General features: G+C 36.9%; 1 long non-coding RNA gene across 1 annotated transcript in view; it reads left to right on the top strand.

The window, feature by feature from the left end:
* The first annotated feature begins 303 nt into the window (after positions 1–303).
* Positions 304–14,631, top strand: part of LOC130459052 (uncharacterized) — a 43,113-nt gene continuing 28,785 nt past the window's right edge. The window contains exon 1 of the long non-coding RNA XR_008918325.1: positions 304–788. This is a non-coding gene — a long non-coding RNA (uncharacterized LOC130459052). The remainder of the gene's footprint in view (positions 789–14,631) is intronic.

Here is a 14,631-nt window from a genome sequence, read left to right as displayed (position 1 = left end):
CTATTCTTTTATTTATTTATTTTTGGTTACAAATTCCAGCTATCCCGATCATCCTTAAATTTTCCCTTCTGAATATATTTTTTTCAGGTCAGTTGATTTTTCAATGAGATATTTCATATTTTATTCTAATTTTCATTTTTTATTTTTTTAATGTTTCTTCATGTCTCATTAAGTTTCTTAGCTTCTTTTTGTCTAATTCTAATTTTTAAAAACTTAATTTCTTCAATGAGATTTTGATCCTCCTTTTCTTCCTTTTGGTTCATTCTAATATTCATGGCACTGTTTTCTTCATTGGATTTTTGTTTCTCTTTTCCCAAAATTGATCAATTTTTCTTTTTAAGATATTTTCTTTTTGCATTGCTTTCATTTCTTTCCCGATTTTTCTTCAAACTCTCTTATTTGATTTTTGAATTTCTTTTTGAGTATTTCTATATCTTGAGACAAATTTCCATTTTAAAAAATAATTTGCTTGTGGTTGCTTGGATCTCACCATCTCATTATCCCCTCTTTATTTTGTGCTTTACCCTTTGTCCCATATGCATTTTTGAGGGTTAAATATTTCTTCTGCTGTTTGCTCATTTTCCCAGTCTTTTTTTTTTTGGTCTGTGGGTTGTGAATTCCAAAAGCTGCTTGCTGATTCTATCTCCTCTGTTGTCTTGTAGAGATTGACACTGTGAGCTATTTTGCCCTGGGGTTTTCTTCATCAAAGCAGAGCATACCTGAAAGGGCTCAGTATTATGGACTTCTGAAAATCACTGTGGAATGGTGCCTGCATCTGAGATTTCAAGGTATGGGTTTCAACTGATTTTTTGTTGGTGTTTTTAGTGTATCTGCTTCCCAGGATAAAGTTAGTCTATGCCCAGTCACTGAATCTGACTCAATGGAGTGAGGCAGATAGGATCCATCAGCATACCTATGTGTGCAGTTTTGCTTCTGCTTCCCCCTTGCCCCATGAAAATCAACTCTCTCTGTCTAGCTATCAAATTGTGTTCCATAGGAATGCTCCCTCACTTCATCTTGCTGTTGATTTTTGACACTTATCATTTTGAGGCAGTTTTTAAAGATTGGTTTGGAGGGATAGTCAGAGTGGTTTCAGCTTTTGCTGCTACTAAGCTGCCATCTTGCCTCAGGCCTCCAGATCAAGAGAAGAATCTCTCCTTTTGAGGAATTTCTAGTGTGGCTATTACATACTCATATGCTACTGGGAGAATAGGAAATTTGGGAAAGCATGTGGCTCTTATTCCTGGGAATACATTATTAAGACTTATTCAACATGAGTACTGATTAGGCTTTCAGATTAAATTGTATCACATTAAAAAATAAGAGAGTGCTATCCTTGAGGAATATCATAGAACAAATAAGCCTACCTAAATAATAATTTGAGGGGAATTTAAGGAGCAAAATTTCTATTAAAGATTCAGGAAAAATACTAAGATGATTCAGAAAGGAGTGGTACATATCCACAATGCAGGGGCTCAGACATGTTTTGATTAGATAAATCTACTCTGGCTCTAACTATTAGATTAATGAAATTGTCAGTAGGGTAGACATGCAAAATATAAGACTGCCTATTCTCTGAGAGTCATAGTGATTTCTAAATTTTCCCAACACTTGTCATCAGCAAGATGTAGTACATAACAAAACACTGGGATCTTAAAAAGAATAGGTCCTTTCTATTGAAACGTGAATAGCATAAAATTAGTGGAATGGATAATATTGGTGGATTATAATGTAATCCTAATATTAATGAGTTATAATATTGTAATAGCAATGAATTATAATATTAGTGAGTAGAATATGGTTAGTAGTTTTATATACACATATATGTAGGTATGTTATGTATTAAAAAAAGATAAAAGAGGGGAGTTTGTACACCGAGGGAAGTTTGGACTTTTGGTACAGAGAGGGGAAACGAGAGAACCCCCTTCTCAAAGTAGGGTTCAGGGGAGACAGCAGATATAAAGAGTTGCCATTTCCTTCTCCAGTTAATTTTATAGAGGAGATATTGAGAGGGACAAGATTAAGTAACTTGCGCAGATTCACATAACTGAGGTTGGAATTGAACTTAGGAAACTCAGTGTTCCTGACATCAGGACCAGCAGTCTATCTCCTAGCAGCCAAAATATATCTATACATACACACATACTCTGTGTGTGTGTGCATGCATGCATGTGTGTGTGTGTGTGTGTGTGTGTGTGTGTAATCTCCTAGATATTGTCACTTCTACATACCTGCCCAGTTCTAGAATCGTGAATCATGAACAAATCAACTTTATAGTTGTGTTCATATTAGGTGTGCCAATTTATCCCTCTATGGCCTTGCTCCTTAGTCATGTACTTCCTGGACCACAGTGTCATTTCTTGGCCTATACTTTACTCTGGATAATTTTCCATTTATGAGAATGTTCTCCTTTGAGGTAGGAACTGTTTTTACTTTCTGTATACCCAATGCTTAGCACATAGCTGTTAACAAAAGCTCATTTATTCTTTCATACTTGACAGTATTTTATATTTATTTTATATTAAACAGTTTAATTCAACTTTGTAGGTAGAATGACTCATGTTTAAAATATGGTTCTGGGAATTTGTATTTTAAAAATATTTAAGCAAAAAGGACAATATAGTAGTAGTTCAGTTTATCAAGAAATCTGTTGGCATGAGGAAATTCATGAAAGAGACAGGAAAAGCTTTTGTCAGAGTGCGATTAGACACAGTGGGCTGATATTGTCCTGCAGGCTATCTACCCCAAAGAGTGAAGTCAGTATACATATTGAGTTCCAGAAACAACTCACAAAGCTGGCACAACAGCATGACATGCTAGTGTTTGGGGATTTTAACTATCTTGATTGATATATGCTGTAACTTTTTTTTTTTTGCTTAAGGCAAAGCTTGTAATACGTAGGTCATAACCTACTCTGTTGATGATTTTATTTGTCAAAAGTTAGAGGAAGTAATAAACACAAGTGTTCATTTAGACTTGATTCTGATCAGTTCTAAGAATGAATTAACAAAGTGAAAATGAGAACCCCAATGATCACACATGACCTTTATGAAAAAGAAGGGAAAATTTATCTTCACTTAAGATTTAGAAACAAAGATGTAAAACAAAAAAAAAATGAAGTTATATCACTTAGTGTAAAACTCTATAGGAAAAGTAGACTAAAGTGAGATGAAATTTTCTCATGATGGAAATTCTGATAACAAAAATACTAATGAGGCCATGAATCAAAATTGTGTAATCATTTTAAAAAGACTATTGATTTTTCCTGTGTCTTCAAGCTCATTTTTCTAGAAAAAGGAAATTAGAAGTTGAATATAATCCAGATAGACTATTGTAAGTTTGAAATTAATTTCCAATAACTCAAAGTATTATATTTTATAAGATTTATTAGTAATCACTTGAGGTAAAAGAAATAAAAAATAGAAGTATAAAGCTTAAGTATGACCATGTGAGTAAACTTTCCTGCCAAACTCTCTGCCCAGCCTCCATAACCATGATTGTGGAAGAATAGAGAGAGGGAGGAGCCACACCCACAACTTTATTTTCAAAGTGTAAGCACATGACATGAGAATGAAAATGGGAAGCTGGGAAAGAGAGTTCTGGAGAGCAGATTCTAATTATAAAATTCCCCATGTGATTCCATTGGGAAACCAGCATGTGGAAATCTCCCAGATATACATTCTTAGTTTCCCCAATGAATCATTACACCTAACCAACTTATATCTCTAAAGATCTTTAACTAGAGGTATATACAATATTGCATTAAGGGGAAATTACAATAATTTTGGGGATAAGAGGGAAGTAAAAGAGAAAGAAAACAAAGCCAATGATTGCTAGGCACATTGACAAAAAAAAAACAATAAGGGGCAATTTCCTTTGGCATAAGAGTTTACATTCAAAATAAATGCATTCAACCCACCACAATTCAATTCACTACATCCCAAAGTTCATTCTGGATCTTTCGGTACAATGTATGGTTTCTGCAGGTTTCTTTATGGCACATTCTCCAAATAGTTCACTTTCTTGTTTTGGGGAGGTAGCAAGTTTCTCACCCTAAAATTGCTCTCAAACAAGAAAAATTTTTATAAATCTAGAATTTTATGGGAATAGCATAATTCCCCCCGAGGAGGATGTTGACCAAAACATAGATCACCCCAGGATATTGAATCAAAAGAAAATTTAAAACATAAAACAAAGAGAAAAAAGTAGCTTCTGGATGAAACATAAAATATCAGTCTCATGTGTAAAAATTGAAAGTAAGGAAGAATAAACCATAACAGGTATTTGAATAAGGGCCTGACTAAAGTGCTTTATGTCCCACAAGCCTGTAGTAGCAATTATGCACTTACCCAGTCAGCAGCCAGGACTACAGAAAATTGCCATACTATGAAAGAGAGAGATAAAGAACTAGATCTTGAAGCAGAATGGAAATATCATTCCCTGGACTCATTTCACCTTTTCTTTCAGGTATAGGGGAGCCAAAATGGCAGCTAAACGGATCCAGATTTGGTAGAAGTCTAGATCTGATAAGAGGGAATCCTACATCTGAGGGTGTCAAACAGTTTCTTCCTCAAACCCCAAATAATTTCAAATCCACTGTCTTGGTGCAGAATCTCATCAATCCCTATGGTATCGGTTGGTCTCCTTGACCTTGTGATCCTAGGCACTGTGCAGGTTAACTTTGTGCTCTTTGGCACTGTTCAGTGGCTCTTTTGTGATCCCCTTCTCCTGGAATCAGACACAATCATTAATAAAAGTCCCATAATATTTAACAATCAATGGAATGTTTCCAAAGTCTAAAGCTTTTGGGTATGAATTGACATTAGTGCTAATGGACATTTTAAATTTATTCTAGTGCAAAATAAAAAAAAACATTAATATTGGTAACATGTGCTTCTAGTACAAACAATGAGAGAAAAAAATTAAATACTCTATTTCACATACAAGGAAAAGCAAAAAATAAAATTTTAAAAATCAAAACTATATAGCTCATATTCCATAAAAAAGTGTCAGCCATGTAGAGGCACAATACAAATGTTCCCCGCCCCCCCGCCCCCATGAAATCCATTTCATTTTTAACTTGGCCATGATCCACATTGTGAATGCCCATGTAACCAATTCACCAAGTAACAGTTTTTTTTAAAACAGTAGTACAGCAGTTAATGCACATTCAAAGAAATACCAAAATCCCCCAAATCATAAGAGCACATCAACTTCTCCCAAGGAAACTAACACAGGATTTGTCCAATGAGTTTATGGATTTTTATAATGGTATTTTCTACAGTCCAGACATAGGACAGTACAATTAAAGACAGTACAACAGAATATATACCTAAGAGCCAAAACATAGTAATATAAAGTGACATAGTGTCACAGAATATTACAGATTAAATTTATATTTATATACATATATATATATGTATATATACTTAGAAACAAAATTAAATATTAAAACAGTCAGCAGATATAATAATCATGACAGGATATGGTCACTCATTATCTGTAGAAGATTCTCTCTTTACATGTGAGCATTGGATCCAAGAGTCCTTTTCTCCCATTTTTATAGCTGTTGGAATGGTTAGTAGTTTAGTAGTACTTGAAACGGACCTTCCCATGCAGGCTGAGTTGTCCCAGTGTGCTGGAAGTTCTTTATGTACACCTTACAGTCTGGATGGAGCAAGAAGTCTATAGGTCCTGCTTGTATAACAGCTCCAGATTCATGGAGTTCTCACAATTTGATTTGTAAATCCTGTATATATGAGGCAATAGAAGTGTCTCCCCCTAGTAATGATGTATATGCAGGAGAGAAACCTTAGCCTGTATAGGGAGGTGTCCAAAAAAGCATCTCAAAGGTGAGATGTGTAGATCTCCCCTGGGCCTGCTTCTAAGATAAAATAGAGCTAGAGGGAGAATTTCAGGCCATTTTAAATGAGTCTCAGTGTACAATTTGCCAGTCATACTTTTAAGATCTCTATGCATTCTCTCAACTTGGCCTAAGCTATGGAGATGTACACAGAATTTGGGAGTTATCTCCAAACAAGAATAAATCTGAGACAAAACTGAATTAGCAAAATGAGTTCTTCTGTCTGAATAAATTCATGCGGGCAGGTCAAAGAGAAAAATAATCTCTTTTATAAATACCTTGGCAACAAAAGCCACTGTGGCTCCAGTGGTAGGAAACCCTTTTGGCCATCTGGTTAGTTGATGCACTATGAGTAGAAAAAATTTATGTTGTTCAGCTTTTGGCATATTTATAACATCAATTTATAGGTGTTCAAAAGGTGTATTAGCCAGAGGATACACACCAAAAGCTTTGCCATGAAAGGCATGTTGATTAGATGCTTGGCAGGTAGAGCAGGCTTCACATACTTCAGAGGCTATGGTTGTTATATCAGGGGCTATCCATATTCTTTTTTTTTTACAGTCAGTTTTTTTTTTAAAATTTAAGTTAATTTATTTAGTCAATTTAGAACATTATTCCTTGGTTACAAGAATTATATTATGTCCCTCCCTTCCCTCCTCCCACCTTTCCCGCAGCCAATGTGCAATTTCATCAGGTATTACATGTGTCCTTGATCTAAACCTCTTTCCATGTTGTTGGTGTTTGCATTAGGATTTTCATTTAGAGTCTACATACCCAACTATATCCCCTCCACCCATGAATTGAAGCAGTTGTTTTTTCTTCTGTGTTTCTACTCCCATAGTTTTTCCTCTGAATGTGGATAGTGTTTTTTCTCATAGATCCCTCCAAGTTGTTCAGATCACTGCATTGCCACTAATGGAGAAGTCCTTTGCATTCAATTGTACCACAGTATATCGGTCTCTCTGTATAATGTTCTCCTGGTTCTCCTCCTTTCTCTATGCATCAATTCCTGGAGGTTGTTCCAGTTCCAATGGAATTCCTCTACTTTATTATTCCTTTAAGCACAATAGTATTCCATTACCAACATATCCCACAATTTGTTCAGCCATTCCCCAATTGAAGGGCACTGCCTCATTTTCCAGTTTTTTTGCCACCACAAAGAGTGAAGCTATGAATATTCTTGTACAAGTCTTTTTCCTTATTATCTCTTTGGGGCACAAATCCAGCAATGCTAAGGCTAGATCAAAGGCACTTTTTCTGTTTGTTTTGTTTTGTTTTTCTTTTTTCCCTCTTTTTTAATTGCCTTTTGATAATTCTCTTTAATTCTGTGCTTGGGCATCAAATTTCCTGTTCAGGTCTGGTCTTTACAAATACTTGGAATTCTTCTATTTTATTAAATGACCATACTTTCCCCTATAAGAATATAATCAGTTTTCTCTCCTGAAACAATTTTCTAAATCTTCTGTTTTGTGAATGAGATGCTTCATATTTTCCTCAATTTTTTCATTCATTAAATATTGTTTTATAGTGTCCTACTGCCTTGTCAGATCACTTAATTCTAGATGCTGTGTTCTGGTTTCTAAAGACTGGATTTCATCCCTGCCTTTTTAGTCATCCTTCTCCTTCTGGTCTGATTTTCTTTGGAGGTCACCTTTCATCCTCTTTATCTCGTCTTTCATCTCCTTTACCTCATCTTTCATCTTCTTTGCTTCATCTTTCATCTCCTTTGCTTCATTTTCAAGCTGGTTGATTTTGGCTTTCAGGACACTATTTTCTCATTTTAGTTCAAGTGCCTCTGTTTCCAGATGACTTATCTTAGTTTTTAAGTTCTTTTCCCAACTGTCTTCAGTCTCTCTTAATTGTGTTTTGAATTGTATTTTGAGTTCTTCCAAAACCTGTGTCCAATGCACTGTGTTTTCTGTTTTATTGCTTGGTGTTTCCTCCTGCTCTGTTCCATTTGCTCTTTGTCCATTGCCAGCATAGAAGCTGTTGATTGTAATTTCTTTTTTCTTTTTCTGTTGTTTGGTCATGTTTACCCCTTTTTCACTCCCTGCAGTTGTCTGTGCTCTTGCTCCTCTCATTTTTTTTGTTTGTTTTTGGGTTTTACTGTCAGTCTTCCCTCTTGGAATTTTGTCAGCAAGTCTCTCAGTGCAGTCTGTGGGGGAGGGGTATTGGAGATTTTGCTTCCCTGCTCTCTGAAGACTGTTCATGGGATTAAGACCACCTGGGTTGGGCTGGATGTGCCCTGAGGCCAAAACCTTCTGGAAGGGGGCAGCAATATGGAGTGACTCTGTTGCCAAAACTAGGCTGCCTGCTCTGTGCTCCTTCTCTAACTCCTTCCCCACCACCTATTTTCGACACTCTAAGCCTGTCACAGCTTTGCCCACAAGGTACTCCCTCCAGACTAGCACCTTTGCCCACCCAGAGGTTCCAGCTGCTACTGTAGGCTTAGAGCTCTAGGTAGGGGGGGTTCCTGGGATCTTCCTTCTCCCTTCCCCTTAAACCTGAGTGTTCTTGAATTCCGGCTTTTGGGGGACATACCTTTTAAATTGTTAGGTTTGATTTTCAGTCAGCTAGGAGCATTTAATTTATAATTGGTATGGAAAGGTTTACAGATGTTTGAATTTTTGCTGCCTCTACCTTGCCATCTTGACTTAGCCCTTACTATATTTAACAGAGTCTACAATGCCTTGGGATCCAAAGTTACCATTTTTGTGAATGGGTGAGCAAATTTGGTGATAAAAACTTTTAGGGTGTAGGGGTTTTCCTTCAGATGATAACCATACTCCATTTATCAAATCTTGCTTTAAATTTATTCTACCATTTTTTTCACTTCCTTTTCATTATAACAAAGGGACAACTTTAAATCATTAGTAGTTGCCAATGTTACAATTCACTCAGGCCATTCTAAGGTTACTAGCTTTATAGCAGTATTTGCCTAGTCATTCTCTCTAAAGACAGGGTCAGTGCCACCTGTATGGGCATGGCAATGAAGTATAACCAGGGCTTCAGGGAACTGAAGAGCAGAAAGATCTTCATTAATAACTTCTGCATTTGCTATACATTTTCCAGCTGATGTTAGCTTTGAAGCCATAGCATACACACTGCATGACATATTCCAAATGCATATCTAGAGTCTGTGTAAATAGTTGCCTTCTTATCTTTGACAATTATACAGGCATGTTTTAGAGCTATCTGTTCTGCACCTTGAGCACTTATATTTGACAGCAGTGAAACTGACCACAGAGTGGAAAATTCTTTGACTATAGCTTCTCCAGTGTAATATATACCATCCCTTATAAAAGAAGAACCATCTGTGAATAAGACTAAATCTGATTTGTCTAAAGGAGTGTCCAGGAGATTATCAAGAGGTTTTTCAGCCATGGACACTAAGGATTCACAGCTGTGTAATGGTTCTCTTGAAACTAGTAAAAATCTGGAAGCAAGGTTGCAGGATTTAGAACAGTATAGAATTTTAAGGTAATATTTTTATTACCTAACAAGTTTAGCTTGTACCTTGCAAGTCTCTGGTCAGAAAATGCCTGTGTTCTATGTCTTAGCAACAGTGATTCAACTTCATGTGGCCACATTATGGTTAAAAGGCATCCCAAGATTAAACCAGCAGGTTTAGTTACTAGCAAGACTGTGGCAGTTATACCTCTAAGACATGGTGGTACTCCTGAAGCCACTGGGTTCATCTGGGCTGAATAATAAGCAATTGGGTACTGAGTAGGTCCCAAAGTTTGACTTAAAATACCTGAAGCTACCTCTCTCTGTTCATGTACATACAAAGTAAATGCTTGTTGTAATCTGGGATGCCTACAGCTTGGGGAGACAGGATAGCCCGTTTTAAGTTAGAACGAGCTGACAGTTGTTCTGCCTCTAATCTAAGTAGTTCAGGGTCTGAATTTTTTGTCAATGCTATAAGGGGTTAGTGATTTCCCCATAGCAAGGGATCCATTGCAGTTAGAATCAGGTGTACTCATCAAAACATATCTGGAGGCTCCAGTGTAAGAGGCAATCATAACATGTATTTCCAAATTTCAGGGTTACATGATGTTCATCACTATGGTGGGGAGAATGAATAGGGATAAATGGTGTTAAGATATCATGGTCTGGGAAATCAAAGGTTTCACTCTCTGATTCCAGCTCCCTTTCCTTTCCTCATGCATTTATAAAAATCCTTGGCTATTTCTCTAGGTTCCCCCACTCCTATGGGGATTTTCACCCAGAGGATAGAATGGATGAGCTTCATTTTGGGCACTTTGGTGTGAGTTATCATTAGCCTCATTTGGATTATTATTTCTATAATTGTTATTATTTCTAAACATCTGATTCCACTTCTTACAATTCTTCATTATGTGACACCCTTTTCCATAGAAGTATTAATGATTGATTTTTGGATTCCTCTAAAGGGGCAATGGCCTCTGTTTGACCTGATTTTTCTTTATCAAATTTGTCAGTCAAAACCTTTATTTCCTTCCTTAATGTCTCTACTAATCCATTAGTGTCCTCATTTTTATGTTTGTGGCCTTTAGATACATAAACTGCAACTCTCTTCAATTCCTCAAAGTCCATATTAGCCCAATTTGGGCAGTTTGTCTTAAAATAATCTTTGACCAATTTGCAACAGTTATTTACAAACCATCTACTAATTTGCCTGACATCTCTCTCTTTGGAGAGACCTAGATCTATGTTTCTACCACCCAGCTCAATAATTCTACCTATAAACTGTGAGGGATTTTCCTCCTCTAATTGCATAAGACTCTCAAACTTTGCCCATGTACTGTTACATGGGGAATTTGGGTAAAGGAAGGGTTTTAAGTAAATGATCACACAATTGTATAAAACAGTTAACTAAAAGGGTAAAGAAATGACAAGGGTTGAGGGCCCAAATTACTATTACCCACCCAGATATTTAACTTACTAAGGTATCTAATCTAAGCTTAACCTAACTAACTAAAGGGTAAATAAAGGATAAAATCCAAAAGGGGCCCAAATTCTCACAAACTTGAGTCATTGGTAGGGTCAGACTGAAAGGTCCTTACAGGATCCAGGAAGGTAGGAAGTTCACACCCAAATAATTTCTGTCCACCAGAGTGAATGGGGAACTCACACTCAACTTTGTTCTTGAGGATAATCCAAATCAGGCAGCTTCAAAGGTGATTTCTTTTTTTTTTTTTAATATATTTTATTTGATCATTTCCAAGCATTATTCGTTAAAGACATAGATCATTTTCTTTTCCTCCCCCCCCCACCCCCCATAGCCGACGCGTAAGTCCACTGGGCATTAGATGTTTTCTTGATTTGAACCCATTGCTTTGTTGATAGTATTTGCATTAGAGTGTTCATTTAGAGTCTATCCTCTGTCATGTCCCCTCAACCTCTGTATTCAGGCAGTTGCTTTTTCTCGGTGTTTCCACTCCCATAGTTTATCCTTTGCTTATGAATGGTGTTTTTTTCTCCTGGATCCCTGCAAGTTGTTCAGGGACATTACACCGCCACTAATGGAGAAGTCCATTACGTTCGATTATACCACAGTGTATTAGTCTCTGTGTACAATGTTCTCCTGGTTCTGCTCCTCTCGCTCTGCATCACTTCCTGGAGGTTGTTCCAGTCTCCATGGAACTTCTCCACTTTATTATTCCAAAGGTGATTTCTTCAGGGAGACTGGCGCACAGCTTCTGTGTCTGAATCCCAGCATCAGAAAGTCAGTTGTTAGCTGCCCAACCAACTTAGATTCCTGACCCAGTCAGCTCTGTAGAATCTTGGCTTGAGGACTGTCAATCAACATTGCAAATCCCCTAGCTACAGTACCCAGCCTATCAGAACAATATCTCATTGCTTTTACTAATTTTTCTTTAGTCTGTCATAATTTTAAATAATATTTTTCCTCATTAACATTCCATTTAGGGCCTTCCTTGGGCCAGTTAATCTCTTTCTTTTCCAGGGCTTTTTTTTAACAAGAGAAACACTATTATTTTTATATATTATATATATTATTAATATATCTTTCTGTCAAAAAATTTTGAAGCAAATTTTCCACATCTACCCACCCAGGATCATAAGTCAGATAAATATTTTCTAGTTTTTTTTTTAATAATTACAATAGGCTCATCTTCAAAGCAAGGGGTATTTTGCTTGAATCTCTCAATATAATTGGAGGTGAAGGGTATATGGTATCAAAGGGAAATGATGTCTCCATCCTTATTTAAGGTGGGTACTACCCTTAAAGGGAATAGAAATTTATTGAATTATTTGTGGTTTTTGTCTCTTGACTGGATGTTTGTGTTTCTGTGGAGTAAGTAAGGGGAGGGGTAGGGAGAAGAATGGGTGAACTGAGAGAGAGAGGTTGATCTGGGGATGATGGGGAGACAGGGCAAGAGGAATTGGGCTGGGGTTGTGGGTGAGGAGAAGCAACAAGGAAGATGGGGGAGAAGAGACAGGGGAGGGCAGGTTCAAGAAGTTGGGCAAGGGGGTAGGGTGGCAAAAAATTGCACAAGGTGAGAGAGAAGATAATCATCCTGAGGTATAGATGGATAGGAATCTTCATTTTGCATCTGGAGATCACTCAAGATTTTTTCAAAGTTGTCCAGTTGAGTTTGTAATTTTAGCAAGCTAACTTTAAGCTGTTTATTTTTGAGGAGAAGTAAATAAAATGTTAAATTTCCAATAAACATAAACACACCTAGGAACAGTATCAAACAGAGCCAATCTGAACTTGTTAGCTGTTCTAACTCAGTAAAATTCTTTGTGAACAAAAACTGTTTTAGGGAAGGAATACATTGTTCCATCAGAGTTTGGACCATGCTTTTTAGCATTACTACTACTCAGATATGGTCTATGACTTTTGATAAGGGGTAAAACAAAATAGACTTTCCTATAGGGAAAAACAAAAACAATGTAGTAAGTAATGTTAAGAAGTTTTGTAGAGTTATCTTCCTTTACCTCCCACCTAGGGGAAAAACACCAGAGAGAACAAAAGGGTGTTTGAGTATAGAATAAAGGCTTGGAAGCTAGAAGGAGGGTGGAGTGGGCATCATGGAAAAGGCCCAAGATCTCCAGCTTGTTATGCTTATGTGCTGAGCTGAAGATTGTCTCAACTCCAAGCCAACAGGAAACTAATGGTGCTAAATCCGCCCAGTTATGAGTTTGGGGGCTGTGAAAGGCAGGGGGGCAATGCAGGCCACTCAGCTGTTAATAATATAAGGGAAATTTATACTTTACCTTCTGTGCAGGAAAGATACCTCACTCAAAAGACAAAGCAGGTGGGAAGTGTCTCCAGGCTCTGCAAGTACCCCCAGACTAAGTCCTACAAACCAAAGCAGGCAGATGGAGATGCCACTTCAGGTCTCCTGCCCCAGGAAGACTGCAAAGGGAGTTCCCCTCAGGGAGAGATTAAAAAGGGCCATGGCAGGAGAGAAACATGGTTTTCTCAAAATAATCTACTCCCTATCTTTACTCAAAGGCTATCTTAAAAGAAGATCAAGGATTCTGTCCCATCTGGCTTTTCAAAAAATTTAAGATTTAAATTAATGTTCAATAACTCCAAATATTATATTTTATAAGATTTATTAGTAATCACTTGAAGTAGAAGAAATGAAAAAAAAAATAGAAGTACAAAGCTCAAGTATGACCACATGAGTAAACCTTCCTGCCAAACTCTCCACCTAGCCTCCATAGCCAGGTTCCTGGAAGAAGAGAGAGAGAGGAGCTATACCCACAACTTTATCTTCAAAGAATAAGCACTTAATGTGAGAATGAAAAATGGGAAACTGGGAAAGAGAATTCTGGGGAACAGATTCTAATTACACACTGTACAAGATTAAATCTGAATTCATGATTTCCTCATTATTTACTTCACCAGTTCTAAGATTCATTTAGTATGGGCCTAGAACCAGAGAAGCCTTTAAAAACCTAATGTAAACTGCACCAAAAGAAACCAAACAAAAAACAAAACAGTCATCCTGAAAACAAAAAGGGGAGGAGATACCTACCCAACCTAGCTTCTATTGATCTAATCAATCTGAGCACTCAACTAATGCACTTTAAATAGTCTTTCCATATGAGTAAAGCATTTAGTACAACCACTCTATTTACTAAACTTGTTTCACCAACCCCCTCCATTCCCCCCTCCAATCAAATCACACTAAAACACTCTGCTTTAAAAACTTGGCTCCCTAAATACTTTGCTTTATTTCAAAAATGTACCTGTAATTTTAATAGTCTATCTTTTCCCCCTTTCAAGGACTATGATTATTTATCTGAGCTTATGATTATATTTAATTCAGTCATTGTTCTCTGTGTATCCTTCACAGAGGATACACTCAGTCTTTTGGATTTTGGGACTAAATATTTAAAACCAAAAAGAAGAGTCAGAATAGCAGAACAGATTTGAGTACATTCATTGTTTTTCTTTTTTTCATTTGTGATGCTTTTATTTATTTTTTTCACATTCAAACATTATTCACTGGATACAAAAATAATTTTCTTTTCCTCCCTCTCCTCCCACCACCCCTCCCAAAGCTGAGGCACGATTCCACTGGGTATCACATGTGTCCTTGAACAGAACCTATTTCCATGTTGTTGGTATTTGCACTAGTATGTTCATTCAGAGTGTACATGCCCAATCATATCCCCTCGACCCCTGTAGTCAAGCAGTTGCCTTTCCTTGGTGTTTTTACTTCCACAGTTTGTCCTTTGCTTGTGGATAGTGTTTTTCTCATAGATCCCTACAGATTGTTCAAGATCACTGCATTGAAACTAAT

Source organism: Monodelphis domestica, chromosome 4 (assembly GCF_027887165.1).
Source record: "Monodelphis domestica isolate mMonDom1 chromosome 4, mMonDom1.pri, whole genome shotgun sequence".
Classification (NCBI taxonomy): Eukaryota; Metazoa; Chordata; class Mammalia; order Didelphimorphia; family Didelphidae; genus Monodelphis; species Monodelphis domestica.
This window is presented reverse-complemented; position numbering and strand designations above follow the sequence as displayed.